Here is a 5,858-nt window from a genome sequence, read left to right as displayed (position 1 = left end):
GTTCAGTTTAGTCTGTCTTTCCATTCACCTACACGGGTGTTTTGACCGAACCATATGGACCCGGGGGGGGGGAGGGGGGGGGACAGGACCTTGTTCAGATCAGATCCATTATTTTGCTCAACCTGCTTGTTCTGCTTTGTAGAGCACCTGTCTAAGGAAGCACTTATGGAACCCCCACCGCAGAGAACCTCTTACTGTAATAGAATCTATATATGTTCAAATACACCTTCTTAAAAAGGTGTATGGCCTGACCAGGCAGTGGCACAGTGGATAGAGCGTCGGACTGGGATGCCGAGGACCCAGGTTCGAGACCCCGAGGTTGCCAACTTGAGCGCGGGCTCATCTGGGTTGAGCAAAAGCCCACCAGCTTGAACCCAAGGTCGCTGGCTCAAGCAAGGGGTTACTCGGTCTGCTGTAGCCCCACGGTCAAGGCACACATGAGAAAGCAATCAATGAACAACTAAGGTGTTGCAACGCGCAATGAAAAACTAATGATTGATGCTTCTCATCTCTCTCCGTTCCTGTCTGTCTGTCCCTGTCTATCCCTCTCTCTGACTCTGTCTCTGTAAAAAATAAATAAAATTAAAAAAAAAAGTGTGATTCACGGGCCTGGACGGGGAGGGGAGGAGGTTAGTATAGTCAGAGTTCTGAAGAAGCACTGCTACCCAGAACACTTCCATGACCTCACAACAGAAACCCCAGATCCTTGAGCGTTCATCCCCCATCCCGTTCCCCCGGTGCAATCACGAATCTGGTTTCTGTTCCTAAAGATCTGCCTACTTTGGGTTTTTGGTAGAGAATGGAGTTCTGACAATATGTGGCCTTTTGTGTTCAAGGCTCGTCCGGTGATAGCGTGTATCAGAACTTCATTTCCGTTGCCGAGTGACACCTCACTGTCTAGGTAATGCCATGCACCGTTTATCCTGCTTGTCGTGGGTGAACATTGGGGTTTTCTCTATTTGGGATCATAGCTGCTGTGAACATTCATGTATAGATGTTCGTGGGGACGTATGTTCGCTTCTGTGTGGGCATCGAGAGTGAAGTCGCTGGGTCTGACAGTAGCTGTTGACTCTGGGGAACTGCCCACCTTCCCCAAAGAGGCTGTGCCATTTCACAGTGCCACCTGCAGTCTGTGAAGGTGCCCGTTTGCCACATCTGCCAACATGGGGCTCTTATTGTAGCCACCTCCGTGGGTATCAAGTGTGAGTGTTTTTTAAAGCTGATTGATTTAAGGGAGAGTGAAACATGGTTCTGTGCCTGCGTGTGCTCTGACCGGGGACTGAACCTGTGACCCTTGTACGTCGGGATGATGCGCTAACCAACCAGTCTGGCCCTCCAGAGCTAGCAAGTGTTCTGATTTGCATTTGCCTAGTGACGAATGATGTTAAGTATCTTTTCATGTGTTTACTGGCCATTTGTGTATCTTTGCAAAAAAATTTTTTTAAAAAGCCCATTCAAATCCTTTCTCCATACTCGATTTTCAGGTTTTCTTCCCACTTTTTCTGTTCCAGAATACCATATTCCATGGAGTCATATCTGCGTGGGCTCCTCTTGGCCAGCATAGTTCTCAGACTGGTTTGGAGGACCTAGCCCGTTTTGAGGCATATCCATCAGGTATTTTTGTAGAATTCCCCCTTACTAATATTACACCCCATAAAAGCTGTTTCTAACAGTCCTACCTGCATGAACCGGACAGTGTGTCTCAGCGAGACGCCGAGAAGCCTTGCCCCCCGCCGGCTGCCAGCACCCTTTGTTCAGTTGTCCGATTCTAAGAATAGAACTGTTGACCCTCGCCCGTGTGGTCAACAGCTTGATCGGCTGGAGTACGGGGCTGAGGATGGTTTCTTTTACCTCGAATTGCACAAGCTCCACTTCTGCAGTGACGGAGGTCGGCTCCTTGTCCCCCGCCCCCTGCAGTCAGATTGTTTCCTACGTTTGTAATAGAGTTACATCGGGGTGCTGCCTTCTGTGTCTGTCTTACAGACCCCCCCCGTGACTTTATTTTCTTTTTTTTAATTTTTTTTTATTCATTTTGAGAGGAGAGAGAGAGAATGAGAGAGAGAGAGAGAGAGAAAGGGGGGAGGAGCAGGAAGCATCAACTCCCATATGTGCCTTAGACCAGGCAAGTGCAGGGTATTGAACCAGCGACCTCAGCATTCCAGCTCGATGCTTTATCCACTGCGCCACCACAGGTCAGGCCTTTTTTCTAATAGTCTTCTCAAATCTCCGCACATTAAGGGTAATCCTATGTGTTGTCAAGTTTGTTGTGCTTTGACCAGTGCGTCGTGTCATGTACCTGTTATCATATGCTGCATCGTGCAGAAGTGTGACCACCCTAAAAAATCACCTCCCCGCTCTGTGTCCTGAACGCAGGCCAACCGCTGCTGACGGGTTTGCCTGCCCCGGAGCCCCGTGGAAGAACACAGCTCACGTAGCGGCATGCACTGAGGAGTGGTCTGTGTCTTAACATTCCACTGGACGGCTGCCTTCTTCCTCATGCATTTGATTTGCAAATTTTTTCCCCATTCTATGGGTTGTCTTTCTTGAGGGTGTCCTTTGGGAACACAGATGTTTTTGCACTCTTTGAAAAAAGTCTAATTTATCTTGTTTTTTTCTTTTGTTTCTTGGACTATTGGTGTCATATAAAGAATTTTAACCAAAATGTATCACACTGGAGAAGACGGGTGTTCACTGTGGTCTAGTTGCTGTTTATATTTACAGACAATAGTCATCTGTCTCCAGGGTTGGGAGGGAGTAGGCAGGACATCTTGGTAACTGATAATTTACTTGGGAAGGCTCCATGAAGTTCCTGTCCAGCAATGGTGTCAGTTAGGACTTGGCAGTTCTGTCCCAAGAACTGACGAAACGCACTCGGAGAGCAATGGCGCTGTGCCCTGGGCTCAGCATGGCAGGAGCTTGCTGCCGCTGCACGACCGCCATTCACGGGGAAGGGCCGATCAGGGCCGAGTGCTCAGCGTCTGACGTGGGTTATGACCTCTGAGGCCCACTGCAGCCCTGCGGTCGCCCCAGTCCACAGATTGAGGAAGCCGGTCTCAGCAACAAGAATGAACTCCAGGAGAGTCACGTGGCCCTCACGTGATGAAGGGAAGGATTCCCGTGCAAGTCCAAACTCCGAGGCCCATGCTCTTCCAGACGCTGCACAACCATGTCAGCAACCCCCCGTCACGGCGGCTCCCCTTCCTCCTCGCTTCCGGCAGAAGTCCAGGGTGGGCCTCGTGGAGCCCTCGTGTCGCTCACTGTCATCCTTGAACCAGTCACTGGTGTCAGGGTCACCTGTCCTGGGTCACATGCCCAACCACAAGCCTTGAGGTGCGGCCATTCTTTCCTAAATGACTTGACTGGGGCAGCGCCCCATTTCCATAGACAAGGGGCTTTGGGTTGGGAGGGGGCAGCATTTCCTGTGTTTGAGAAACATCCGTGTCGCCGTGGAGGGGGCCAGGGCATTGGTGTGGCCTCCAGTCCTGGCCCTACTGCTTCTCTTCTCCTCCATCGGCATCTTTGACCAGAGGGGATGTTGGGAGGACATGCCCGGAGCTCCCTTTCTGATGAGCAGTGTGGGGCGGCACCCGCCCTGAGGGCCCCTGAATGAGGACCGTTTCAACCTCTGGGGCAGGTCAGCTGTTGAGTGCCTCCGTTTCCTTTCCCGCAGCCTGCGGAAGGAGCCGGCAGAGCATGCCCAGGCGGGAAGAGGGCCCGAACCGCCGGCTGTGCGCAAAGTGAGGCCGTCCTAGGGAGGATCACCTGGCCGCGCGACCTGCCCAGTGAGGAATAAAGAGGCAGAGACGTTCCGCCCACGCGCTGGTACGCATGCGGGCTCCACCCGCCCCCCACCCCGCCCTCCGAGGCGCAGTTGCTGTGCTGGTCATCACATGATTGGCATGTGTGTAATGCCGGCTTCTTCCCCCGGCATTCCTCTTGGAGGTGCCAGGTGCCAGGCATTGTTTGGGTGTGGTGAGCCCAGGTGTTCACACTTCTGTCATTACAGAGCTGAAATGTGACATTCCAGATGGGCTTGGCTGCTAAATTAGAGGGCGTTTGTTTGCTTTTATTTATTTCCGGGACTTCGTTGGGGCGATGCGGGTTGACACCACATGGCAGGCTTCAGGTGCCCAGTTCTACAGCATGTCATCTGTCCACTGTATTACGTGTTCACCAGCCTAACTCAAGTCTGCATTTGTCACTGTGTATCCCTCCGCCTCCCTCCGCCTCCCTCCGCCCCGGCCGTCAGCACGTTGTTCCTGTCCATGAGTTTTGTCCTCTGCTCCATCCCTCCACGCCCCCACCCGGCCGCCCCTTCCCCCCAACTGCCGGCCTGTTTTCTGTCTCTATTCTGCCTGTCACTTCACTTTGTTCGTTAGATTCCACACGCGTGAGAGCAGGTGACACTTGTCCCTCTGACTGCCCCGTCTCAGCGTAGTGCTCTCCAGGTCCACCCGCACTGTCCCCACTTCCGTACAGGTGATGTTTGCTCTTAAAACACTGCCAGTGGGGATCCCCAAGGTGACCAACAGTATTTTCATCTGGAAACTCCCTTTGTCTTAGGGAGACCACGGCTGTGTGACAAGGTTTATATATGAGAATGTCACTGAATGATGGATGGCTTGTGAGAAACTGAAAATTACCCAACATCCCCCACTAAATTCCATCACAGCCATTCAACGCATAGCATAGAGTTGTTAAAAGACAGTATGACACAATGTTAACTACATAATAGCAAGTGGTTCCGATATGCTGTTCTTAAGATATGCTTGCCTAACCGTCCTGAAAGCGTGCTCACTAAGTTGAAAATAACGATTCCCTGTGCTTGAGGTTCGTGGGAGTTTAGAAATGTTTCCAATATGAAAATATACAGGCCACACAGGCCCTGGCCAGTTGGCTCAATGCATAGAGCGTTGGCCTGGAGTGTGGACATCATGGGTTTGGTCCCAGGGTGCACATGAGAAGCGACCATCTGCTTGTCTCCCCCTCCCTCCCCCTGCCCTCCCCCAGCCAGGGGCCCGGCTTTGGTGTGAGCTTTGGCCCCCGGAGCTGAGGAGAGTGTGGTTGACCTGGGGCTCCGCTGGTGTGAGCTTTGGCCTGGAGCTGAGGAGAGTGTGGTTGACCTGGGGCCCGGCTGGTGTGAGCTTTGGCCCCCGGAGCTGAGGAGAGTGTGGTTGACCTGGGGCTCCGCTGGTGTGAGCTTTGGCCCCGGAGCTGAGGAGAGTGTGGTTGACTCAAGTATCAGCCCAGATGGGGGTTGCCAGGTGGATCCTGGTCAGGGGCGCTGTCTCACAATCTCTCCTCCTCTTACTTAAGAGAAAAATATATACACAAAAGTATAACATAAACCTCTACATCCATTGCCCCAGGACTTGGGAGGAAGTGTTCATTGTGACCAATAGAGAAGTGACACAGAGTGAAGATGCCCAGTTAGTATGTGTGCTTTTAACTCTCAACGGCAAGGAACGTTAAGCAGTCGCCATCTCTGACATGTGTTTTATTTAGACATTTCCAGCCGAGCCAGAGTCATCATCACGAACGATCTTGCCCAGGGGACGCCTGTGAGAACGCGGACTGGGAGAGGGCTGGCAGCCAGCCCGCCCTGCAGACCCACACGTTGGCACAGCCGGGCCGTCCTCCGGGCGGGTGCGAGGCCGTGGAGCACCAGGGAAGCCCAGCACCACCACGTAGGGGCCTATTCGAGTGACCGAGCGCCTCACAGGTGTAAGTGGACTAGTGTCACCCCTAGTAACGGACGACTTCTGATGATGTCCGAGCAAGACACCAGAACAGAGTCTGGAAGACGGTATGTATCGTGATCAGCGCTTCTATCTGGAAGTTAACCTCCTAAAGCAGCG

Source organism: Saccopteryx leptura, chromosome 9 (assembly GCF_036850995.1).
Source record: "Saccopteryx leptura isolate mSacLep1 chromosome 9, mSacLep1_pri_phased_curated, whole genome shotgun sequence".
NCBI classification, from domain to species: domain Eukaryota; kingdom Metazoa; phylum Chordata; class Mammalia; order Chiroptera; family Emballonuridae; genus Saccopteryx; species Saccopteryx leptura.
Note: the sequence above shows the minus strand (reverse complement) of the source record.